The sequence below is a fragment of the Phoca vitulina genome, unplaced genomic scaffold (assembly GCF_004348235.1).
Source record: "Phoca vitulina isolate PV1807 unplaced genomic scaffold, GSC_HSeal_1.0 scaffold25, whole genome shotgun sequence".
NCBI lineage: Eukaryota > Metazoa > Chordata > Mammalia > Carnivora > Phocidae > Phoca > Phoca vitulina.
In genome coordinates, this window is record NW_022589728.1 from 34,106,185 (window position 1) to 34,134,148 (window position 27,964).

Here is a 27,964-nt window from a genome sequence, read left to right on the forward strand (position 1 = left end):
AACATTTTGTTGAAATTCAAACAGGAGATTCAGTTCTCCTTGATCTCACTTTGATGTAGGCATTGTGTTTTTTTTTTTTAAAATAAAAGGATTCAACACTCTTCATTTGGAAGATATTTAGATAGGGTAGAAAATTCTTTTTCAAAAGTTATATTTGTGACAACATGGATGAACCTAGAGGTGCTAAGCAAAATAAGTCAGACATATAAAGACAAATACCGCTGATTTCACTTACATGTGGAATCTAAAAAATGAAACAAACAAAACAAAATAAAACCCAAACTCATAGTTACAGAAAACAGATTGGTAGTTGCCAAAGGGGAGGGTGTTTGAGGGGGGAATTGGTGAAGGTGATTAAGAAATACAAACTTCCAGTTATAAAATAAATAAGTTACAGGAATATAATGTACAGCATGGGGAATATAGTTAATATTGTATTAACTTTGTATGCTGTATGGTAACTGGACTTATTGTGGTGATCCTTTTGTAATGTATACAAATGTCTAAAAATTTTTTTAAAGATTTTATTTATTTATTTGAGAGAAAGAGCAAGCGCATGCACAAGCAGGGGTGAGGAGCAGAGGGAAAAGCAGACTCCCCACTGAGCAGGGAGCCGATTCCAGATTCCAGGACCCTGGGATCATGACCTGAGCCACCGAAGACAGCTGCTTAACCAACTGAGCCACCCAGGCGCCTGGCAATGTATACAAATGTCTAATCACTGTTATGCACCTGAAATTAATATTATATTGTATGTCAGTTATACCTAAAAATAAAAAAGGTTGTTTACTTTCTCATTTATTGAAAAAAAAGTTTGCTTTACTTTAATTATACCTAAAGAATAAGCATGCTTGTTTTTAAATATTTGCTAAGTAGCACTTTATTGATAAATCTTTTGTCATCAGTGAAAAGGCTGGCAAATTTTAAACACCTTTTTGTAAATAAAAAGCTTAATTTGTCTTTAAATTCAACAGCAGTTTTAGTATTTTTCAATGAAATAACCAGTAAAATTCTCTATGATCACAAATATTATCATTGTTATTCCCTATTTCATTAAGTCATGTAAATATTTGACAATATTTTAAAGGTTCATGTTTTTGTGAAATTAAGAACCAATGTTGATGCACTTCTGGCTTCAGTTTCTCTGGTGAAAGAAAAGTTTGCCTATCAATGGTAGGCAGTTAAGAGATTTCACATGTAAAAACATTACCTAGAATATTTTTGAATTTTCAATTGCAGGCAAAGCATCAGCTCCATCATAATATATATTTCCCATAAAACATTTTTAAAAGAAATTCGGTAAGGATTTTCTTATTGTTGAGAATTTACCTTTTTCAGTAAATTCTTCTTTTTCTTTAAAGTTTTTCTTTAAATTTCAGTTAGTTAGCATACAGTATAATATTAGCTTCAGGTGTACAGTAACTTCTTTAAAGGCACAAAATTGTGACCAATCATGAATTTTCTTTTTGAAATACAATCTAGCAAATAGAATCTGAGACACAATAAAAATGCCAATATATCCACCCAGTTCTATCACTACATAAATTCTAATGCTACATAATTTGTCTCACCTGTTTCTCAGTCTTCAGCTTCAGCGATGTTTTCTGTGTATCTTCCATCACTGGTGACAAAGGAATGGATGTTAGTTCGTGGTTTATTGCTTCGTGAATTATTCCAGTCTTATTCACTCTGGAAGGAAAAACAGTTTTCCAAGTGGTCCTTTTTTTTTTTTTTTTTTTAGAAATTTTTTCTTTTCCATCAACCTTATTTCCATTTTGTTTGCCTTTGTGAAAGAGCAGCTTAAGACCACTTAGTGGTCCTTCCTACCCTTTCAGTGGCCTGAGCAGTGGGAGCTGCTGACCAGTCCTCATTGGTCGGCTGGGCGCTCCAGTCTTTGGTGGGGAACCGCTGAATCAGCACAGAGGGCGGGCGCCTGCACGCCTTCACACCAGTCTGTGACTCCAGGCTGAGTAGCGGTGAACTCAGGAGCTGGAGCAGTCCATTTTCCCTGAAATCCCTCCTGGGTCACAGCAGCAGCCTGCCCTTCTTTTTCAATCTCTTCAGGATCTCTGTAGAAGTAGAGATCAGGCATGACCTCCCATGGGTGTTCATGGGAAATGGTGCCACACATGCACAAAACTCCCCTGGGCTAGCATCCCCCGCATCAGACCCACTGAGTGAGCTCCTTTGTTGTTGCAAGGGATGGCAATGTCCATATAGCGCAGAGGAGAGTCTGTGTTACACAGAGCGATGGTAGGCAGGTTAACGTAAGATGCCTTGGTGAGAGGCTGGTGGGCAGCCCTGGGATCAGTAACCACCAGAAGTCTCAGCTCCCAGAGGCTGCCTGGATCTGGTTAGTGAAGTCTACAGGAACGAAGCAGCCAGCAATAGAAGTGGCTAGCATCAGCACACTTCAGCTCAGCTCACTGGCCAGTATCCCTGGGTGATATGACATTGACAGGAGCCTGGTTTTCAATGGCAACAATGGTACAAGCTGCCAACAGAAGCTTCTCCCAGGTTCTCTGCATATTTATGATACAGATGCCATCACATTTCCTTGTGTAGATGTACTGTTCCATTTGGAGGTCAAGGTTGGTGCCAGCTGAGTGGGTTCCTGCTGCCAGGAATTTGAGGACATCCTCCTCCTTCATTTGCAGGACATCGAGGGCTCTGGATATTGTGAGAGATTCCCTTTAATTTAAGACAACACCCTATGGACCCCTCCCTGTGTGGTGTGGAAAGCCCACGTGGTCTTTTTTAATAAGTAAACTTCTAAATATTTGTTTTTGAGTTTAGTAAAGTTTCACTAATGCCAGGTTGAGTAACTCTTGACTTTGAAAACTTATGAAAAAATTGCAAAAGATTGTCCTTATGTTTTGGATGCTTAGTTTTTTAATGTCTTGCTAATTACGAGCTATCTCAAGGCATGGTGTATGACATGAGGATCTTCATTAACAATAACAACACAAAAAACCCACACTTCAAATAGTTTCATCATAACTTTGAATCTGAGGGGAGGTGACTTTTTGTAATATCTGAATAAATCTTATTCAATACTGTAATTGCCAAAAAGCATGTTCACAAAGAAAAGTGTAGCAGCTAAGATTTTCTTTTTAGCCCAATTGTGCTTGTATTATTAATTTTATCTGCTGTTCTTTGGAGGACTGTTTAAGTCATTTGTCCATTTCATGAAGGTTAGTATAGGTAGAACTTAAAACAGCCAGATAACCTGCAACACCTCACGATGAAGAAATGGGAAGAGCTGCCCTTTTGTTCTGGGAAATGCAACTCCCACTCCTTTGCTTCCATGTGATAACCAGGTTAAATCCTAACACAGGACATTCACGGGCTACAGACTGTGATGGCCCCTTGGCAATCTTTTTTATTAAATGTTAGTAAGGATTAGTTTCTTTTAAAGTTATTTTTAAATAAGTAGAAGTTTTAATATTTTCTTCCCAAAGTACAGTGGATGGCCTGGTGCTCCCCTGAAATACACACACCTCACTTTGGAGTAACTGTTCTAATGTTTGGTTGTGTGAGAAAACATGCTAACGCTTTGGAAGATTTCCATCCGCTGAAGTCCTGAGACTCTTATTATCTTGAGCTCCAGAATGTACCATTTATTGTTTGGTATTATTTTCATTGTAAATATATTTGTCTTGTCTCCTCACCTAAATTATAAGTAACCGGAAGTCATGGTATACTCTTTTCTTTATTCTTCACATTACCCAGCACAGTCCTTTGTCTAGAAGATATACAATATGTATGTTTTCTTGTGGTAAATGTTTAGCTTCTCATATGCTATTATCTTGTTTGCCTGAATTACAATTTCTGTAAGGGCAGGAAACCTTTTATTCTTTTTTGAATTCCCACTTCTGCCACATAACTTACACAAACTTCCAATGAATATTTGTTGACTAAAACCAGATAACCAAATAGATTTGACTAATAACTTCATTTTACGCAGAAATTAAACCAATAAACTACGGGTCAGGGTTCTAATAAAATTCATTTATTCTTTCATTCATTCCATGAAGTAATGTTTATAGTGTATTTTCTATGTACCACACATTAATTATAATGGTGGCATAGCAAAACAGGAAGTAGAGAACACAAACTAAAAATATGATAAAGTAAACATGCTATATAATCATCATATAATAATTCATATTGAATAGAGGCCAAAAGAAGCTGTTACACACGCTCATAAAACTATTCAATTTTATATGTAACATTCAATGTGCTGGTAAATTATTAATTCAATATTGGTCTGTTTTCCTCACTGGAAAACAAGTCCCACTGACGGTCAGACCAGGTCTGACTTGTTACTACTCCCCCCTGGGGTGGAGCACAATGTTGGCACATAATCAAGTATTCAGTAAGTGTATCTTGGATGAATACATAGATGAATGTATGGGGAGAAAAACAATACTGACAGCATATATTTTAAAATCCAAAAATAGGGAGAATTATAAAACAGAAGATTAAGCTTTTATTGAAGACAATTTGAGAAAGACAAATTATTCAAGAAAATTACTCTATGAATAAATTAAAAAAGAGTAATTTAAAAGATAAGTTTCTATTGGATTTTGGCAAAGCCTGACAGGTTCAAGAATTCAGTAATTTGCTTAACAAACATGTACTGAATTCATATGAAATTTCAGGCACTGTACTGGGTGCTGAGATGCAGAAGAGTAAGATAAACTTGTTCTCAGTCCACATGGATATTACAGATATGCAGAAGGTACTAAAAGGCACAAAGATTATTTTTCCAATATGTAAAAGAAAACAAAAATCTCTATTACCAAAAATAATTGCATATTTGATAACACTAGCAAATACCTAACAAGTCTTTGATTATATTTTGGCATACATATATATATTTTGGTTACATGTGTGTAGCTTCAAGTCCCACATTATGTTCTGTGGTTTCCTATATAACTGATGCTTTTCCACACTCCAGATCATTGTTCATGCTTTGCTCCTTGCTGGAATCCTTTCCCACTTAAGGTCTTCTTTTACTTCTCCAAATCTACTTATCTTTTAAACTTTTTGGACAACCACAGCCCCCACCCACCCTCTGATACCCCCTCAACCACCTTTGTGTGTGTGACCCATCATTGTACTTACAATAGCATTTATTTGTCTGTCATGATTTATTTGTCCGTCTCTTTTCTGAACTCTAAGTGCCTCTAGGGCAGAGGCTAATTTTCACTGAGTCTGTATTTATAATGCTTAGTACAGAAGAGATGATCAATAAATATTTGTTAACTGGAGCTGAAACTCCTATTTTCTATTTAGAAACCTGCATCTATCTAATTTAAGAGTAAGACTTCACCTGACAGCCAAGATTTCTTTAAAAGGCATTCTATAATCTACTAGTCATCAGGAAAAATCATAGCTACAAGCATTCACAAACCTGATTATATTCTCATTTCTTCTCACCAACAACTTAAATCCACATGAGAATTTGAGGCAGAGAATGTAATGTATCTTTACCATCCTGATCACATAAAATCCATTTATCTTCTTAACACTTCGAGTACCAAAAGACTGCGTAATAAGCAAAGTCACGTTTCTTTTTTGGCCAGTCTCGTGTCTAAAATGCTGCTAAAGTGGGACACCTGGGTGGCTCAGTCGGTTAAGCATCTGCTTTCGGCTCGGGTCATGATCCCAGAGTCCTGGGATCGAGTCCCGCATCGGGCTCCCTGCTCAGCGGGGAACCTGCTTCTCCCTCTACCTGCTGCTCACCCTGCTTGTGCCCTCTCTCTCTCTCTGGCAAATAAATAAATAAAATCTTAAAAAAAAAATAAAAAATAAAAAAATAAAAATAAATAAAATGCTGCGAAAGTGCTACAGGGGAACATTCTCTGTACCATTACCACGCCTGGGATAATAAATGAATTTTTCCAGAGACAGAAGAATACAAAAAGAGTTATGAGTGTATGAAAATATCTACCATCTGTGAATATTATCTCTGACTTGGTACCTCACATACATAGTGATGTCCCCTCATTGATTAATTATTACGTTGGTATCTCTGTATTATCTGTTGCCACAATAATGTTTCATAACAAACCACCCAAACCCAGTGTCTTAAAATAATAAACATTTATTTAGTTCACTACAGGTTGTCGATATTGAATAGTTTTAGCTGGAAGCTTCTTCTGATCTCATCTGGATTTCCTCACGTATCTGAGGGCTGGCTGGCAATTGGCTGAACCAGGATGGCCCAAGCTCAGATGTCTGAAACAACTTAGCCCTGTTCCACATGTCTGTCATATCCTTCCTGCAGACCAGCTGGACATGTTCTCGTAGCATGGCAGAGGGGAAGAGTGAGCAGGCCCAATCACGCAAGAAGGCAACAAAAAAGCACATGCACCTTTCTATAAAGCCTCTGTTTGTGTCATGTTGGCTAACATCCTATTGACCAAAACAAGTCACATGCCCAAGCAGAGAGTCAGGGTGAGATGGAACTTTAAAGCTATAGGAAAAACATTGTGGATTCAAAGAAGTCATTAAGTGGGGTCATTAATACAACCAATCTATGGGCAACTGGATTCCTGAACCTACCATGATACTAAATTTTAAAAACCTGTGCAAGAAAAATTGCATGACATTTCCATATAATGAATTCTGGATACTTCAGGAAGTAGAGTTCTCTAAGAAATATACTGCAGTGTTTTATTTTTTTTTAAAGATTTTATTTATTTATTTATTTGACAAAGAGAGAGGGAGAGCGTGCGTGCACGAGCCCAGGGGTGGGGGGAGGCAGAGGGAGAAGCAGACTCCCCGCTGAGCAGGGAGCCTGATGTGGGGCTCCATCCCAGGACCCTGAGACCATAACCCAAGCTGAAGGCAGCTAATGCTTAACCGACTGAGCCACCCAGGCACCCCAACTACAATGTTCTAAAGTTTTGAATTTTATTTGGAATTTGGCATTCAGTTTCACAAAGCTATATATTTTTTAAAATATATTCTCCATGTGACATACTCTCATCAAATATAAGGGTAAAGGAAAACTATGCAATAATAGCAATTATAAACTACAAGTGATTTTGTGAAATTCAGCAAAGTAAAACTGTTAAGACAGATAATACAGAAGGTCCACTAAAGAAGGAAATAGGATGTAACAGAAAAATATGTAACCTACAAAGATAGCGTGCACATGCACGTAAGCACATGCACGTACACACATGAAATATTACAGTCAAAGCTTCTGAATGAATACTGAAAAAATTTCCTTAAACTAGAAAATTGGACCTAGCAATACTTGAAGAAAATAATAGCAATAGTTAGGTTTTTCTGGCAGCAAAAAAGCCATATGCAGGTAAATTCAGTTGATATAGGGGGACATATGCAAAAACAGTCTCTCAGCAGTCATATGGTCAGGCCTCCTGAAAAACTGGAATGCCATTCAAGACACATAGGTGCTCGGTGTCTCTGTAACTACAGTGATCCAGCGGGGGGTCCTGTTCACCCTGTTGTCCCTCAGCAGCAAGTACCTGCTGCTTTCTACTCTAGGTTCTCTCCCATATGGCTAAACTTATCTCTGCTTCTGCAATGACTGTTTCTACCTCACTGTCACTTCCCTCTACCTGTTGTTGTTGTGTTTTTTTAAAAGATTTTATTTATTTTGAAAGAGAGAGAGAGCACAAGCAAGGGGAGCACTAGAGGGAGAGGGAGAAGCAGGCTCACCGAGCAGGGAGCCTGATGTGGGTCTCAATCCCAGGACCCTGGGATCATGACCTGAGCCGAAGGCAGATGCTTAACAACTGAGCCATGCAGGCGCCCTCCTCTACCTGTTTTTACTTTTACCTCTTGACTTCCGATTACTGCATCTTTCTATAAAGACTCTCTATTTACATGTCATCCTGTTACCTGTATCTCTCTCAGAGTGTCTAATTCTGCCATCACTTTTCAGAAGGGTGTTGGCAAAGCCTTTATTCCAGGTCATGTCCTAAGCTACAGGTTAATTTTTAAATGAGTATCTTTGGCTCCAGAACCCATCATTGTTCTGCTCAGCTATTGTCCGGTGTTAGTATTGTTGGGCAAAAATGAATCCCTCAGTTGAGGCTATAAGTATTCCATGCACTCTGCAGCCTCTCAGAAGAGGGTAGCATAAATGCCAAGTGCTTTCAATAGACTGTTTAATATAAAAACGTAACAAACAAGAAAAGATTAATATAGGAATGCAAAGATATATCACTATAGGGAAACCTATTAATACAATTCTAGTGTGTATTTTATTTTCAACAGCAAGCAATGACTGGGTATCTGACAATTTAACTCATTTCTGAAATTATCTACCTGGAGATAGCATCAGATCCCATTAGTTTATGAGGGGAGTCCTATAAGACTTCCCCTTCCTCTCTACAGGTGCCAGTCGCAAGTCTGGTTGTCACGTTGTCACCTGTTTTTCTAACCTCCTGGCTAGAGATTGGAGGTTCCCACGATTCCCTTTTTGGGTTGGATTAATATGCTAGACTGGCTCACAGAACTTTGAAAAACACTTTACCAGTTTATTATAAAACAGTATAACTCAGGAATTGCCAGATGGAAGAGATGCATAGGGTGAGGTATACGGGAAGGGGCGGGGAGTTTCCATGCCCTCTTCAGGTGTGCCACTCTCCCCAAATCTTCATGTGTTCACCAACCCAGAAGCTCTCCAATCCCTGTTCTTTGGGTTTTTATGGAGGCTTCATCATATAGACATGATTGATTAAATCATTGGTCATTGGCAATTGATTCAACCTTTAGCCCCTCTGTCCTTCTCAGAGCTCAGGAGAATGTTCTGTTGTTGTTGTTTTCAAATTAATCTATAGGTTTAGTGCAATCCCAACGGCAAACCTGATGAGTTTTTTTTTTTTAATTGGACAAAAGGACGAATGTAACTGATAATAACAATCATGTGGGAAAAAAACCCAGATATTTTGAAAAGGAAGAGTAATGAAGAACTTTTCCTTTAAAGGTAGCCTATTGCCCGCTCAGCGGGAAGCCTGCTTCTCCCTCTCCCACTCCCCCTGCTTGTGTTCCCTCTCTCTATCTCTCTCTCTTTGTCAAATAAATAAATAAATAAATAAATAAATAAATAAATAAATAAAATCTTATAAAGGTAGCCTATACATACCCTTATGGTTATACTCTGTGATCTGTGTCAGCCCTCTGTTAATGATTGCTTAGTTCAATTGGTTCACACTTGTGCTGTACCAGTTGTTAAGCGTTTGGTATATTAACCCTGCTTATAGATATTAAACTCTATACTATGGCTATAGTAATTAAAAGTGTGATACTAATGGTTGCAGAAATAGAAAGACAGTTAAAAGGAAGAGAATAGATGGCCCAGAAATAGATTATTGTTTAATGGAATGAAAAAAAAAACAATTTTAACATCTCGTACTAGAATTTCTCTTGGGAAAGAAATCCCTTTGTTGAGAAAGATATCTTAATATATTGCACAAGGGTAAAAGGTGAGAGCCTAGGCGCATAGGCTGGAAGAAGATAATGCAACAAGAAGACAAACTACTCTGCCCAAAAAATTAAAAATGAAAAATTTATATGAAAAGAGAGTAAACAGAGGAAAAATCCACCCTTGTGGAGAGAGGTGGCCAGTGAGAAATTCCTGGCTATAGATAGGCTGAAGGCTTTTTGACAACAGGGAGTTTTTAAGATCAATTTTATTTATTTAATTTTTCTTTCTTAGGTTTTTATTTAAATTCCAGTTAATTAACATATGGTGCAATATTAGGGTCAGTAGTAGAATTTTGTGATTCTTAAGATCAATTTTAAATTGTTTGCACTGCTGCATGAAAACCCCCTTGTCTCTTCTAACTGTCAATGAAGAATGCTACACACAGAGAATAACTTTCATGAGTGAGGTTTTCTTTTTTGAGGGGGTGGGGGTAGTGAGAAGGAATCCAAGAGAAAGAGTCTTGAAATTCATATCTAGTGTGAAGCAGAGAAGAGGCCAGCCATGTGGGATAAGATGTATGTAAAAGCAGAAGTTAATTAGAAGCTGATTTACAAAGCCAGAAGAGACCATGTAAATATATTCTCTTGGAGATTCAGAGAATTTATAAGAGAGAGATTGGACTTCTCATAGAATGTTGACTAAGGGGTTGGAGCCAATTTTATTTAAATATCAAAGGGTAGGCCAACCTTAACTGACAACTGGGTTAACTAGTACATGTAGTAATTCAGCCTGTGATAATAATAATAATTTTTAAAGGTGGCATTATGAATCAGTGGGAAAAGAAAGCATAAATGAAGGAAAGAACCCACCGTTTATTATAGGTTTAGCTAGGGAGGGATAAAGTCCTACCTTAGAGTTTAATCAGATAATAATTTGTATAGTCAAAGGATCATCATTAAGAGTTACATGGCTTAGGACCTACTCTATGCTAAGCTCTGTCTTAGGCAATGGGGATACAGTAGTGAACATAGTAGACAAAACATCCCCTCTTAGAAACTTTTCATTCTAGAGGATGGAGACAGCCATTTTTAAAGTGTGTAGCATACATCTTTGTGATGTGCTATTTTTGGTATGCTGAAAAATATACTGTTTTGTTTTGTTTTTTGTTTGTTTCTTAAAGAGAGAGAAAGCATGAGCAGGGGGACAGGCAGAGGGAGAGGGAGAAGCAGGCTCCCCGCTGAGCAGGGAGCCCGACACAGGGCTCGATCCCAGGACCCTGGGATCATGACCTGAGCCGAAGGCAGACGCTTAACGACTGAGCCACCCAAGCGCCCCTGAAAAATATACTTTGAATGCAGAGAAAATGAATGAAGAGAATTTACATGGCCAGCAAAATGACATGAAAAACTACCTCAAAATAGCAAGGGAGATGGCCTTGATATTACGGAGTAATTAATTTGTATGGTTTTTTTTCAAAGGTTTTATTTATTTATTTGTCAAAAAGAGAGAGCACAAGCAGGGGGAGCAGTAAGCAGAGGGAGAAGCAGGCTCCCTGCTGAGCAAGGAGCCTAATGCAAGATTTGATCCCAGGACCCTGGGATCATGACCTGAGCCGAAGGCAGACACTTAACCGACTGAACCAACCAGGCGGCCCTAATTTGTGTTTTAGAACAAGGGTCAGCAAACTTATCCTGCAAAGGGGTAATTAATAAATATTTTAGGCATTGTATACTATACAGTCTATGTTGCAACTACTCAACTCTGCTATTGTAGCTCAAAAGTAGCCACAGACAATACAAAAGAGAATGAGCGTATGCTTGTCTTGATATAGAACTTTACTTACAAAAATGGGTGTCAGTTTGCAGGCCACAGTTACCAACTCCTCCTCTAGAATTAGGCTGCCTGTACTCAAGTTTGACTTCATCTGTTACCGGATGAAAGACTTTGTACAAATTACCCAAGTTCTCTAAGGTTCATACTTTATAAGAGGAAAATGAGATAATACATACAAAGTGTTTTGTTTTGTTTTGTTTTTTTACAATTCCTGGCTCATATTAAATTCTCAAAAAGTGTTAGTTACTATTACTAAATTAATGTTTTAGTTATGTATTTATAGCCTCTGAAAATAAATTTTGTCTTTGATGAGTGCATGTGTGCATACCTGTGTTTGTATGTATATGCATGCATACATGGATATGTATGTTTGTGTGAGACTTACCTAATACCCATGTCCTGGATTATAAAAAGATTTAAGAGTGTGTAAATCACACTGGTGAAATATCCACCAAAAGTGAAGGTATTGGAGTTTTTATGGCCACAGTAGACTGAGTACCAAGCTCACCCCACCTTCTGAGACAATTCCACTACACTTGGAGGACCAAAAACTAACATGGATGGAACTTCTGGGGCCCCAGAACATTACTCTAGACTGAACAACTTATGCTTGGGAATTGTACTGCTTCAGGAGTAGTAGGAGGGAAAGACTGAATGGATATTAAGGTGAAATTAACCCCCTGAGTTGAAGAGACAGAAAATATAGTTTGGGAAGATGACTGAACTTTGTGGAGTGGAGCACTGGAGAGGAGAAAGCAACATGAAGAAAAGATATTGAATCCTGCATGGTGACTTGAGACTGCTATTGAATACAACTGACACATGCATAAGGTGAAACTCTTCAAGGATGGACAAAAAATGGACCAGGGAGCTACAAAGTGACTAATTCTCCAAGTTCACAAACAGCTTGGAGATGTTTGAGTCTGGCCAGCCAGATTATATGAGCCTTTTTGAATACCCAGAGTACAATCTACTCTAAATCAGCTCACCAAAAAAAGCTTAAAAACAAGACTCAAAAGAATCAAGTTGATTATGAAGTAACTTAGCTAATATGACAGTTTTGAAATTTAGCATTCTTAAAAAAAATTTAGCACTCAACAAGAACACACTGACAATGTCCAGCAGGCAGTAAAAAATTACCCGACATGCAAAGAAGCACAAACATGTTTCCCACACCAGAAGAATATCTGTCAATAGAAAAAAAAACCTGTGAAATAATATAAATGGTGGAATTAGCAGACAAGAATGATAAGAGAGTTATTATAAACATGTTTAAGAATTTAAAGGAAAAATAAATATAATGAAGACAGAGAAGATATTTTTTTAAAATACCAAATGTACTTTCTAGGGTTAAAAAGCATAATATCTGAAATAAGAAATTTACTAGATGGTCTTAACAGTAGATTAGGTACTACAAAAGAAAAGTAAAATTCAAGACAGAGCAATAGAAACCATCCAAACCGAAGTGCAAACAGAAAAAACGTCTCTAAAAACAAACATATTAAAATATCAACAACAAAAACAGATCCTCAGTGACTTATGGGGGGAAAAACTAAATGGTAATGATGTAATATATGTTATATATGTTTAATTAAAGATGTGTAATTAGAGTCCCAGAATGAAGAGAGATCAATAGGAGGTAGGAAAACAGCATTTGAAAAAATAACAGCCCGAACTTTTTTATAATAAAACATATAAACCCACAAATCCAAGAAGTTCAATGAATCTCATGGAGGACAAATCACATAAAGATACGTACTAACCAGATTGCTCAAAACCATTGATAAAAAAAATTTTTTTAAGGAAACAATAACAACAAAAAGGAGAAAAAATCTCCAACAACAACAAAAACATGTATTACTACAGAGAAGCAAAAATTTTAAATTATTTCAGACTTTTCACCAGAAACTGCAGGCCAGAGGACAAAGTACATCTTTAAAGAACTGAAGGGAAAAAAATAATTGAAGTAGAATTCTTTACCTAACAAAAAAAATTCATTAAAAAATGAAAGTGAGATAAAACTTTTTTGGACAAATAAAATCCGAGATAATTATCAGTAGAACTTTACTACAAGAAATATAAAAGGAAGACCTTCAGGCTGAAGGAAATTGAAATCAACTTGTAATCCAGATCCACACAAAGAAATGAATATCATTGGAAATATATATATGTGGGTAAATAGCAAACTTTTTTTATCTTTAAAAAATTGATTCTTTAAAGTAAAAATGCTAATAAGTACTATAGAGATATAACGTGTAGCACTTAAACTTATGACAACAACAGCACTAAGAAAAAGAAGGGAGAAGATGAAGTACACTGCCACAAGTTTCTTACATTAAATATGAAGTGGTATAATATTATTTGGAGTTAGACTGTGTGAGTTAAAGATGCATTCTATAAGCCTTAAAACAAACATTAAAAAACTACTAAGAGCTATAGCTAATAAGTCAGTAGTGGAGATAAAATGGAATATTGAAAAAATACTCATCTAGGGGCACCTGGGTGGGGCAGTCGGTTAAGTGTCTGACTTTTGATTTCTGCTGGGATCGTGATCTCATAGTCTCATGGAATCAAGTCCCACGTGGGACTCTGTGCTTGGCGCAGAGTCTGCTTGGGATTCTCTCTCCCTCTCCATCTGCCCCTTCCGCTCACGTCTCTCTCTCTAAAATGAATAAATAAACCTTTAAAAAAAAAAAAATACTCATCTAATCCATTGCAATGCAGGAAAAAAAGAAAAAGAAGGAAGAAAGATGGTACAAAAATAAAAGAAGTTTTAAAAGACAAATAAATGTAAAGCTAATTGTATCAATAATCATTAAATTTAAATGGTCTAAACACTTCAGTTAAAAGGCAGAGACTGTCCTGACTGGATAAAAAAATCAAGGTTCAACCAATGCTGTCTACAACAAAACTACTTTGAAATATAAAGATACAGATATAATAAAGGTAAAATATGGAAACAGATATACACAGGGGCGCCTGGGTGGCTCAGTCGGTTAAGCGTCTGCCTTCGGCTCAGGTCATGATCCCAGGGTCCTGGGATCGAGCCCCGCATCGGGCTCCCTGCTCCACAGGAAGCCTGCTTCTCCCTCTCCCACTCCCCCTGCTTGTGTTCCCTCTCTCACTGTCTCTCTCTGTCAAATAAATAAATAAAAATCTTTAAAAAAAAAAAAGAAAGAAACAGATATACACAAACACTAATCATAAGAAACCTAAGTGGATAAGTTAATATTATTATTATTTCCAAAACAAGACTAACAGATTATGAGGGAAATTTTGTAATGATAAAGATGATAAAACAAATGTATATACACCTAATAATAGACCCTTAAAATACATGAATAACAGAACATATGCATCTACAATTACAGTGAGAGACTTCAATATTCCTCTTAGTAATTGATAGAGCAAGTAGGTGAAATTCACTAAAGCTATAGAAGGCTTGAAAAATATTACAATTCAACTTGACCTAATAACCATCTATAGAACAATTTTCATTCTCCCCTACAACTGCAGAAAATACACTATTCACATGTGTGAATTTCATTTTCATTTCACAAATGAAAAATTCACTGAGAAGCTGGGGGATAAAACAAGTATCAATAATTTAAAAAGATAGAAATAATAGAGCATATTCTCTGACCATAATGGAATTAAATTAGAAAACAATGACAAAAAGATATCTGGTAAGTTCCCAAATATTTGAAAATTATGCAACATATCTCCTAATACTTCATGGGTCAAGAAGGAATCACATAAAATATCAGAAAATATTTAGGACTAACAAAAATAAAATATATCAAAATTTGGGGGATTAAGCTAATGCAGCGCTCAGAAGGAAATTTATGCTCTAAATGCTTATTCTAGAAAAGAAGTAAGGTCCCGTGGTGCCTGGCTGGCTTAGTCAGAAGAGCATGCCACTCTTGATCTCAGGGTTTCTCAGGGTTGTGAGTTTGAGCCTCATGTTGGGGTTAGAGATTACTAAAAAAATAAATAAAAACTTAAAAAAAAGGTAAGTTCCCAAAGAAAAATGTACACTTTAAAAGAAAGAGCAAATAAGCCCATAATAAGTCTAAATGTGGCAATAATAAAGGTGAAAGCTAAAATAAATGAAACAGAAAATGGACAAATTAATGAAACCAAAGCTTTTGCTTTGAAGAGATCAGTCAAACTGAAAGAACCTTAAACTGATGAAGTGAAAAAGAAGACATAAAGTATAAGACATCACTACAGTCCTAAAAATATTAAAGAATAATAAGGGAATATTATGAACAATTTTAGGCCAATAAATCTGATGACTTAAATGAAATGGAAAAATATCTTGAAAGACACAAATTACCAAGACCCGTACAAGAAGATATGAAAATTTGAATTGTATATTATCTACAAGCAAAATTAAATTCATAATTTAAACTCTCACAAAAAGAAAACTCCTACCCCAGATAGCTTCACTGGTAAAATCTTTCAAACATTTAAGAAATAAATAATAAAAATCATACTCAATTTCTTTCAAAAGTAGATAAAGAGGTTACATTTCCAAGCTTATTTTATTAGGCCAGCCTTACCCTGATAACAAACCCAGACAAAGACGTAACAAACAAACAAACAAAACTACACCAGTATCCTCAATGAACTTAAGTTCCTTAAAATCTTTTAAAATTTAGCAAATAGAACCTAGCAATAAATAAAATGTCTAATACACCATGCTCAAGGTGGTTTATTTTAAGAATGTAAGGTTGTTTTAACATTTGAAAATCAATCAATTTAACCCATCATATCAAGATGGGTTCATATCAAGATGAATCCATCAAAATTTCATCTCAACAGATACTCCCTCCTATAGCATATGATAAAATTTAACACTCATTCATCATAAGAACTCTCAGCAAACAGGAAAAGAAGGGAACTTCCTCAACCTGGTAAAGGGCATATACAAAAAAGAATCTGTGGATAACATCAGACTTAATGGTAAAACACTGAATGGTTTCCTTAAAGTCAGGACAAAGGCAAGGATGTCCTTTTTCACCATTTCTGTTCAGCACTGTGCTGGATGTGCTAGTCAGTGCAATAAAGCAAGAAAAGGAAATAAAAGCATACAGAATGAAAAGGAAAAAATAAAACTCTTTATTTGCAAAGACATGACTGTGTATGTGGAAACGCTCAAGAAATCTATAAAGTATTGGTAGAACTAATAAATTCATTAGCAAAATCTCAGAGTTCAAGGCCAATATTCAAAATCAATTTAAATATACTGTGAATGAGACATTAGAAAATGAAATTAAAAATAACAGTTATAATAGCATCAAAAGCGTGAAATGCTTAAGGATAAGTATATGCAATACAATACTATAAAAAATACAAAATACTGCTAAGAGAATTTAGAAGCCATCTAAATAAACTGAGATCTATGCCTGGGGATTGGAAGACTAAATATTGTCAAGAGGTCAATTCTTCCTAAATTGATCTACATATTCACAATCCCAAGCAACCCCAAGGTATGTTTTAAAAAAAAAAATTAATGAGTTAATCCTAACATTCATATGAAATGTAAAGAACCTGGAAAAGTCAAAATTATTGTGAGAAAAAAGAACAAACTTGAAATATTTATACTTCCTGATTTTCAAGACTTTCTAAAAATTACAGTTAATCAATATTGTGTGATATTCGCATAAAGACAGCCATATAGTTAAATGAAATGGAATAGAGAGTCCTGAAATAGACATTGAATTTTTACTGAAATTGCCAAAGCAGTTCAATGGGGAAAGAATTATCTTTTCAATAAATGGTGTTGAAACAGCTGTGTATCTATTTGGAAAAAAATTAACATTGACTCTTTCCTCACACCACACGCAAAAATTGATCTTAAATGTATTATAGACCCAAATATAAAAGCTAAAAGTATAAAATTCAAAAAGAAAGATTGAAAAATCTTCATTATCCTGGAGTAGGTAAAATATCTTAAATATGTCATAGAAAATGTAAGCCACAAAACAAACAATTGGTAAATTGAACTTCATCAAAAACTTCTGTTCTTTAAAAGACATTGTTAAACAGCTTATGAAAATGTAAGTTTATCTGTTTCTGTGTAAAAAAATTCTTCAAAACATAGTGGCTGAAAACAAAAATAAACTATTATCTCTCACAGTGTTTGTGGATCAAGAATCTGTGACTTGTGTGGCTGGCCATTTCTGCTTGGAGTGTCACATGAGATCGCTGTCATCTGAAAGCTTGTCAGAGGTGGGAGGAGCCACTTCCAAGGGCCCACCCATAGCTGGCATGTTGCTGTTAGCTGTTTATCAACAGGCCTTAGTTCCTCTCTGTGTGGGGCTTTTGAAAGACTGGCTTTCACTAGAACAAGCACTCCAGGAGGGCAAGATTGTTGCTGCAATCTCTCTTATGACCTAGCCTCAGAAGTTACATAGCATCACTTCCAAAATTTCTTCTTGGTCACACAGGTCAGTTATATAGGGGAGGGGCTGTACAAGAGTATTGATACCAGGAGGCCAGGATCAATGGGGTTCATCTTGGATAGACACAGAGTTTATACATGTTTATATAGAGAGTTTGACCACTATGGTAAGCCACAATTTGGGAGAAAAGATTTTACACATATATACCTCATGAAGGATTGGTATATAGAATTATATGTGGAACAGACAGAAACAGTTTGAAATGGGGAAAAGACGTGAACAGACACTTCACAAGAGAAAATATACACATAATCCATAAGTAAATGAAAAGATGCTCAACATCATTAGTTATCAGGGAAATACAAGAGAAAACACAATGACTTACCAATACACATTCACTAGAATGGCTAAGATCAGGAAGGACTAACATTATCAAGTGTTAGAGAAGAAATGGAACAACTGGAACATACGTTGCTGGTAGGAATGGAAAATGGTACAACCACTTTGGAAAGCAGGTTGGCAGTTTCTTATAAGGTTAAATATGTACTTACCATGACCCAGCAATTCCACTCCTAGGCATTATTTACCCAAGAAAAATAAAAACATATGTCAACACAAAGATTTTTAACCACATGGTCATGGAATCTTTAGTCATAATAACCAAAAACTGGAAACAAAAAAAATGTCCATGAATAGAACAAACATTTTAAAAATTTGGCAAACCCATACAATAGAATAGTAGTGAACAATAAAGAAGGAGCATTACTACACACAACAATATGAACAAATCTCTAAAATATGCTTAACTAAAGCCAGACACAAAAAAGTACATAGTAAATGATTCCATTTATACCAAATCCTTGAAAAAGTAAAATTATTATCCAGTGGCAGAAAGCCTAGGACCTGGGATAAAACAAGGTAAAGCAGCTCCCAAATGAACAAAGGATATGAAGCAAATCCACCTCTTTCATAAGTACATGTGAAAGAGGGAAATTTTAAGGTGCAGGGAAAACAAGTTAGTGCGAGGTTTCTCACCTTTGGCACTATATTGCCATTTGAGTCTGATAATTCTTCAGTGCTGCAGGGGTGTGTGTGTGTGTGTGTGTGTCTGTGTGTCTGTGTGTCTGTGTGTCTGTGTGTACTGTCTTGTGCACTGAAAGAAATTTAGCACTCTCTGGTTTCTACCCACAAGAGGGCAATGGACATCTCTCCCCCTACCTCCCCATCAGTTGTGACAATCAAAAGTATCTCACAACATTGCCAAGTGTTCCCTGGAATGCAAAATTGTCCCCAGTTGAAAACCACTGGGTTAGTTTATTTGTTATCTATTGCTGCGTAACAAATTATCCCCCAAACTTGGTGGCTTAAAACAATAAACATTTATTATCTCATAGTTACTATGGGTCAGATATTTGAGAGTGACTGAGTTGGGGGATCTGGTTCAACTTTTCTAATGTGGTTGAAATCAAAATGTCTGCATCATCTAAATGCCTGACTGGGGCTGGAGAAACTGCTTCCAAGATGGCTCAGTCACATGGAGATTGGCAGGAAGCTCAAATCCTTGCCGTTATTTGGCAGGATATTCTGTTCCTTGCCATGTGGGCATCTGATAAAGTTACCTGACGTGTCCTCATGACATGGTAACTGCCTTCCCCAGAGCAAGTAATCTGAGAGAGAGTAGGGAGGAGCCACAATACATTTTTAAGACCTTCTCTTGGAAGTGACAGCCTGTCACTTCTGCTGTATTGTATCCATTAGAAGCAAGTCACTAAGTACAACCCACATTCACTTGGGAGGGAATTAGTCTCTACTTTTTAAAGGAAGGAATATGAATAAATTTGTATATATTTTAAAATCATCATAGTTGGGGGGCGCCTGGATGGCTCAATCGTTGAGCATCTGCCTTCGGCTCAGGTCATGATCCCGGGGTCTTGGGATCGAGCCCCGCATCAGGCTCCCTGCTCAGCGGGAAGCCTACTTCTCCCTCTCCCACTTCCCCTGCTTGCGTTCCCTCTCTCGCTGTGTCTCTCTCTGTCAAATAAACAAATAAAATCTTAAAAAAAAAAATTAAAATCATCATAGTTGGAGAAGGGTTCTTTAACAAACAAGCTGGGGAAGATCACAGACTACTTAGAGAAAATAAAAAATAGATCATCATTCCAAAATAAACCTGAAAGGATTAAATTATTTAATGAAAAAAAAGTGAAATTACCAAATAAATAGAAAAAAATAAAGACAGATAATGATATGATCTCAGGATGGGAAAGGACTTGTGAAGCACAAAATAATAGAAGAAAACAAAAATAGAAAAGGCCAATCATTTCATCTGGGATCAATATCCATATTATATTTCAGCTGCCCTTTTTTTGTGACTACCCCAATAAGAAAATGAACAATGGACTAACAGTAGGATACCATATTTGCACATATGAAAATATACCATGATGACCTGAGCACAGTAAAGAAGGACACTCATATACTCTCAAACAGTGCTGTGGGAAAATTGATAATAACAATATAACAACAGTAATTTATTACGTGCCACATAATTCTAGATAATTTTATTTGTCGCAATTCATTTGCTTTTCGCTACAACATCATATAGTAGCATTATACCAATTTTCTGGTTGAGGTACTGTCAGATTAATGAATTTGGCCAAATCTCCTAGTTTGTAGGTGGCAGCAAAATTGACTTATCTAATTGTCAGTAGGCACAGTGCCTCAGGCTTACCATACTTTTAGGGCCCATAGAAATGTCTTAATTTCTTTTAAAATCAGAAGGGAATGGCTGAAGAAAATGTTTTCATGTATAATATTAATATGTTTATCTTTCTATCAGTGCAGTTATAAATATAATTTTTAATATTATCTTATGGAGGAAGAGGCCCAGAAAGGTAAAGGCATCTGGGACCCATGAAAGTCTGAATGTGGCCTTCCTGGGTGGCAGAGCTGCATTTTGATCCCAGGCAATATGATACCTAAGCCTAAGTTCTTTCTGGAAGGCAACTTGCCAATACGTTTCAAAAGGGCTAAAATTGTTCACACCTCTGATTACTTTTAAGGATTTAAACTAAGTATGTAAGGACACAATGATTTATAAAAAGATACTTATTTATAATAGTATTCATTTGAAACCAAAGAAATATTTAATAATGAAAAGTTGTCTCAATATTGATGTCAAGTTAGGGGCGTAGGTGACTATTAGGAGCTTCTGAATGGAACTGAACTGAGGGGAAACTGAGGACTCAGGGGAGCTGAAGTGAGCAGGAAGTGGAAGGAGGCCTGTAGGCATTCTGGAGATGGCGTGCAGACTTCTGCTGGGTATGTGTGTGTAATATCTGAGAGTGGACTTGCAAGAATGTTCTTGAATTCATTTTTAAAGGGAGTGGGCAAGCAAAACAGTGAGAAGTTTAGAGGAAACAGTACTCATTAAAACAGAGATCAATGAACACAATCAGGGAACTCTGAAGACAGTTCTGAACCTTGAAAATGGAGGGACTGAGTACGCAAGAGTAAAGAGGCCTTGAAGATCATGTTAATCTCTCTCTTGAAAGCTCTGAAGAGCCAGTGAAAGTAAACAGTGAAGCGACATGCTCAGATGTGTATTTTAGAATAATCATAGTGGATATGGTATGCATTGAACCCTGGTCGGAATTCAGAGTGTAGAAACTGATGGAACGGAGATGAAGAGAACATACATTCAGTCAATCAAGAGTTATTTATTGGGGGGGGTGCGCCTGGGTGCTCAGATTAAGCATCTGCCTTTGGCTCAGGTCATGATTCTGGAATCCAGGAGTCCTGGGATGGAACCCTGCATCCAGCTCCCTGCTGGGTGGGGAATGTGCTTCTCCCTCTCCCTCTGCTCCCCCCTCATGCTTTTTCTCTCTCCGTCACTTTCTCTTTCAAATAATAAATAATTTTTTTTTTTTTAAAGAGTGATTTATTTAATCTTACAATTATTCATGGGGTGTTGATGCTGTTCTTGGTACACAGCTCTTTCAAGAGCTTAATTAGGATGGAAAAAGAATTAGAAAGGTTTTAAAATCAAGGAAAAATTTAAGACAGAAAAGAATTAAAACACGATCATGCTGAGGGGGGCACAGGAGGGAGTGGACAGTCAAGGGGTTCACTTTGGAGAGGAGCAGGGACACCCAGTCTTTGAGACAGAAGGAAAACTAATCAGCTTGGGTGTAGATGTAGGTAATTTGTGGGGCTTGGGTAAGGCGGTTGGGCTAAAATTGTAGAAAGCCATCGTTGATGGCCTTTATCATTTCTGAAGTAGAAGACCAGGTCATCTGGTAAGTAATGTGGTCACCACTGATTTCTATTTGTAGGGTGACCTTTCTTCTCAAAGCAATACACAGAACCAACAGTACTTCTAAGAGACTAGTTGACTCGTTTGTATAAATGGAGATAATAAACCCTTTTTCATGGCATTGCCGTGTGACTTTGTTGCACTGACCCATGTACTTGTTTAGTATTAGTTTTATCATTGTACTCATACAGGAGTAAAGGGAGTGAACGTTTTGATTATTAATAAAAATAAAGTGGGAGTCTTCTGGTATGGCCATCTGTTAAATGCAATATTTACTCTTGCAGTGGGTACTAAGTCAGATACTCAGTTAGGTCAAGGAGTATTTATTAACAGCCTACTTTTGCTGTAAAGCATTTAAGAAAAGAACGCCAGTGCCCGGAGGACTTTACTTCAGGTCATTCACCGGTTCTGCTCCGAACCGGAAAGTCAAGTCAGCACCACCCACCTCCTGCTTAGGAAAGCCTCTTTCCAAATCTCAGCGGCGGCCCCGCCCCTTCCACAGGTTCGGGCCACGCCCCCATCTCCCATTGGCTGGCCCTCCACCTCTCCTCGACCGCTCCGAAGACCCGGAGGAGCGGAGTTTTCCAAAAGCATCATCGGGGCGCCCTCGCTGCGCATGCTCGCGGGAAGCCGGATTCCGGGTCCGGAGTTGGTTTTAGGCGGCCCCGGCGCAGCGCGCGGTGCGGGGCTGGCGGGGAGGCGCGCGCTCGCGGCGCGGCGCCGGCGACGGGAGCACGCGGCGCGCTCCTGAGGAGGGAGGTGTGGGGTCTGCTGGGGGTGGCGCGTGGCCGGGGTGGGGGTGGGGGGAGGGTCGGGTGTCGCCGAGCGCGGCAAGCGGGTTCCAAGTGGCTGCAGGCGGCCTGGGCTGCCGGGGCCGACGCCTGGGTGGCTGCTGCCGCTGCCGCTGCCGCCGCGCCTGCTGCGAGATGGCGATCTTGGGCGCGGAAGGGTGAGGGCGCCCGCCACTGGAGGAGGCGCCGCTGCTGTGGCCGCCCGACCGCCGGGAGCCGACAGCTTTGCGCCGGGTAAGGACGCCGCGGCGGGGGGCTGGGGGCGCGGGTGGGGCGGGGGCGCGGGCCCAGAGCTTCGCGGCGGTGTTGGTAGCCGGGCACGGTCAGCCCCGGGGCGGGACCCTCTCCGGGGGCCGTCGGGGACGGTCCGCGCCGCCCTGGCTGCCTTCTCCAGTCCAGGGGCCGGGAGTTTTCTGGGGTGGGGTCACGGGTCTTGCCCCGAGTTGGCCCTGGCACAGGCCCGAGCTAATGATACTGGAGCGAAGTGTTTCCGTGACTCTGCAGCCGCGGTTCTCAAGCTTCCTTAGGCTTCTCTTAGCGTTCCGTCTACCTTCTCTTCCTTTCCCTAACACCTCTCCAAAAAACACCAGTGTATGGACTTACTGCCCGTGCTCTGACATTCACCGCAATTTCGTCGTCCCAAACCAAGGACTCCCAGCCTTAGAACGTCTTTTTCTGAGGTGTTCTTATCACTCCCGGTTCTTCACTGACTCTGCAGTCCCCCCCCCCAACACTACCCCCACCTCCACCTTTGTGACCTGGTAGGTCCCAGTGACCTTGCAGTTTTTACTAGTCCTTATCTCATCTGTGACCTGGACCTTCTCCTTTCATCTTAAAAAAAAAAAAAAAAAAATGTTTTAATTTTGTATTTGTCCATTGTTTTTACAACCTTTAAATGATCAGTCCTTTCTTTACTCCATCTTTTGGAGTTGAGCGTCCTATGCTCCTGTAATTATATGAAGCCTTCCTTACCAAAGACGAGTATCTGTTATTTTGACATTCTTACTCTTCCGGGATAAAATATTTTCCAGGAGCTTGATGTGGCTTTTTTTTTTCTGCTTGGTAAGTTTTTATTTTTTCGTGTAGGCTAATGTGCAAAAAGATTTGAATTTCTGCTTTAAAAAGCTACTGGTGATAGTGGGAAAGAATAATGTCCAAAGTTAGCTTTTCGCCCCCTTTGGTGTTTTTACCCGAAGTGCCTGGTGTACAATGTATGCGGGTTTCTGCGAGAATTCATCCTTAGGTATAAATCCACTTTACCTGTCTCATAAGGCTCTGTGTACTATACAAGCAAAATGCACCTTTTAAAAAAATAAAGGCATTACTTTATTCATGTGACTTGTTTTTGCCCATAAAGTAGATAATTAGCTGTGACTGCAAATTATCACTTTTCCAAATAGTATTTTTTAAACTGAAAACTTAGTAGCCAAGTGTTGGGAGCTACTCAGATTGAGAAGTGTAAAGTGTGTAGAATAGTTATTTGATATGTAGCTTATTAAGGTTTTCAAATAGTTCTTCCCTTAAAATGCAAAATATAAGACATCCAATACCAGGACTTAAAAAGCAGTAAGTAAGGGTTATGTTTTTTGGAAGCCTGGCATGATAGAGGTTGTCGCAAATAAGTTCTCTGCCTTCAAAGAGATATAGTAATCTTTGCTGTTTACCCTACGAAGGCTGAAATATCTCTTACTTCCTTGCACAATTATTAAGCATCTACTGCATGATTGTGCGAGGTATTTGGGGGAATATAAAGGATTACAGCAGTTTCTGCCTTCCCAGAATAGTTAGGCAGGTAGGACTATACACAAATGCTTCATTTATCTTTTAATACATAGTTAAGTTTCATATAGAATTCAAATTCAGAAGGGGTAGAACTCACATCTTATTTGGCAAGGTGAGGTAAGAAGGGTTAATTCATAGAGCTTCTGGCCTCTGAAACTTTTGTTTTTAAGGATGACTATGACTTTTGATAAGCTGAGAAAGGTAATGCAAGCAGAGAAAAGGGACTAAGAGATTAGAGCACAGAGTTCATACATTTGGGGAGAGGCAAGTGTTATATCCGGATGAAACAGAATATTTGTACAAACATAAAGGGTGATAAAACTTGAAGTAAAAGTTTGAACCAGTTTATGATTGCTTTTAATGCAAGGCTAATGACCTTAGATTTAATAGGTGTTGGGGGTTTTACAGATGATTTTTGAGTTGTGAATGAAATTATTAAACTTGTGTTTTCAGAGGATTAATTTGGCAGCAATGTGTCGTGTAAGTAGAAATCCGGAGGTAGAAAGACCTCTTGATTGCTGTGGTCATAAGTAATGAGGGTCTGAACTATGGCTGTAATATTAGGAATGGAAAGGAGGAAGGAAGTTGAATGGAGGGAATTTGATGATGAGAGAGAAAATGAAGAAAGTAAAAATAACAGATTCTGATCCAGGTTGGGAAAATAATGGTACCATTTTGAGCAGTATCTGTGGAAGCTTTATCTTCGGTAGATGTATGTTACTTTACAGCAGTAGTTCTTAACCTTTTCGTGATTACCGATCCTTGGTGAAACTTAAAAAAATCTGGCCTGGAGAATTTCCATATGCACCTGTGCTTTCTGGATATAATTTTAGGGAAACCCATGAACTCAACTGAAGCTCCCTCATCAACCCGTGGGTCAGTGGCTTGGGCTAGGAGCAGCTCTCAGAATTACTGGAGGCTTTTTAAAACAATAGAATCTCCAAATTCTTCCATTTGCTGATAATCCCTACTGTAGAGACATATCTTACATACGCTTATATACAATATCTCTTTACATTTGTGTTGTGGTGTACAGTTTTACAAAGAATTTTGACTATGGTACGTTATTTGCTATTATATAACAAACTAGCCCAAGAAGTTAAATGATTTGCCCTAAGTATTTCAGTTAGCAAGTGGGTAAAGTGGAATCAGCTGATTGACAATGATTGCTTTCTTTTTTGTAAGAAGATGCAGGATTTACCATCAGTTGCATATAGTTATTGACTTTAGGTGACCTCATCAGTAAGACTAAATGATCCTGGAGGTTCCCTTCAGTTTTTAACATTTTGTGATTCTTGGGTCTTTGATTTTCATTGAACTTTCTGTACCCTTCTTGTTTTCCATGTGCAGGAGAGCTGGTGAGAGGAGACATGAATTGGGTGTATGGAGAGCAGATAGCAATAACAGACCAATCATTTACTTTTTTATTTTCTTTGTATCTTAGTTTGGGTTTGGGGGGAGGGGGAGAAGTGAAATAAGAAACCTTAAGAATTTTTATCTTTATTCTATTTTCTGTATTCATGTATGCCTTACTTAAGAATAATCCTTTCACTTCATTCATGAAGCCTTATCTAGTAAAAATGGAAAGTTTACAAAAGAAATGAAGTTCAGGGTCCTAGTCACTGCATTTCTTCATTAGATTAAGGAGCTAACTCTCCCCAGTATGGTTAAAGCATAATTTGATTAGTAAATAATTGACTTTTCTCCACCTATAAGATTATCTTCCTAGTAGGGAGCCTGAGCAAGTTATTATTTAGTATCTTTTATAGCTCTAGAAACTTTGATTCCATAATTATTAGGAAGACTGGGGTCTTTTTTACTCTTTCTATAAAAATGTGATGTAATAACAAGTATTGGAAAAACCAATAAATTGGCCTTTATAGTAGTGTTGAAGGAACTAGTTGCTAATACTTAATGGAGGAAAAATGTCCAGCAAAAGCACATACACATACGATTTTTCTACCCTTTGCTGACATTAAGAAGAGTATCATATCTTATATTTGTATAGTATTTGACATTTTTCCATAGTGGCTGTATAGACTTTATCGTTTGATTCTCATGACAGCTGAATAGTAGGTGTGTCAGGAGATAATCATTGTTTTTTAGATGAATGCACTGATGCTCAAAGAAGTTGAAAAAAATTTCCAAGTATATGACTAGTAAGTGGCTAAAATTAGATCTAGAACTAAAAACCCATATTTTTGTTCCTAGGTCAGTAATTTTTTTTTCTTTTTTCTTTTTTTGCTAACTTCATTTACAATGGAAATTTAACTGAAGGTGATATATGAGGAGTTTGAATTTACCTGTTTGGAATCTCTGTTAAACCTTTGTACTGTATAGATCTGAACTTGTCTAATTCTTCCTTTGTGTTAAAATGGTAACCTCATTACAGTGGCTGTTGCTGGGTAATTTTGAAATTTGTAAGTATTTATCACAAAATAGTTATCCTCCTGTCAAGGAAAGAGCAGATGTTGATTTCTTATCTGAAAAGTACATTGGTGAAATGTAGGTATTAATTTCCTTCTGAAAATTTGTTGACTTTTAATTCAGCTGCTTTTACAGGTGAAGTTTGTTCTCCCATTATATAAGCTTAGTCTATGGAAATTTGTATTTTTGGAACATATAAATCAGGACGTGATATCCGAAAGTATATATCATGATATTTCATGATTTTTTCTTTTACATAAAAAGCTTTATCATTAAAAAAATTGATTTGCCATTAGAAAACTCTTAGTATACACTTCAGATACACATGATTAGACAACTTTTGGAACATATTATGTAAAACTATATGCCAGATAACTCCTAAGTTACAAGGAGGACTAACATTTGTCTTGACATTCCTTAAACCTATTGTTTGTTATAACACAGCCTGCTGTACCTGTTACATGCCAGGTATTGTGCTGGGTGCTGGGGTACAGTGCTGAGAAGACAAACATGAAGCCTGTCCTCTTGGAACTCAGAGTTTGGCAGGGTCACTAACATTAAGAAGGACATAAGACTATCCTCTGAGATGGTATGAATGTTTGGGGTTATAATTAATTACATCTCTCCTTTTCTCTGGGTTTTGAACAAATTATGCAAAAACACAAGGAACCAGGTAAACATTGGTTTGGTCATTTATTGCTATGTAACAACCCTAAAACTAAGTGACTTAAAACAGCTATCTTATTTGCTTATAGTTTTGCTCTCCTATCCTGGACTCATTTGAGCAGTTTGGGTTTGCTGGTGGTCACTCTAAAGGCTACATTCAGCTGCAGTTCAGCTGGGAGCTGGTCTTCTCTGTTTGTCTTACTCTCTTTTTCTTTCTCTTTCTTCATATTTCTTATAGTTTTCACAGCCCTGCCTCCTAAGTGGCCTTTCCAGCAGTGTTGCTGGCTTTAACATAGTGGCTTAGGACTCACAACAGTGCAAAGAGGAA

The 27,964-nt window shown here is 37.7% G+C and overlaps 1 protein-coding gene and 1 pseudogene across 5 annotated transcripts in view; one reads left to right on the forward strand and one right to left on the reverse strand.

The window, feature by feature from the left end:
• Positions 1-1,800: 1,800 nt before the first annotated feature.
• Positions 1,801-27,930, reverse strand: LOC116643264 (annotated as a pseudogene).
• Positions 22,758-27,964, forward strand: part of WWP1 (WW domain containing E3 ubiquitin protein ligase 1) — a 118,615-nt gene continuing 113,408 nt past the window's right edge. For all 5 annotated transcript variants that reach the window (XM_032421947.1, XM_032421951.1, XM_032421949.1 and 2 more), the window contains exon 1: positions 22,758-22,995. The gene's annotated coding sequence lies outside the window, so the exon portion shown is untranslated. The remainder of the gene's footprint in view (positions 22,996-27,964) is intronic.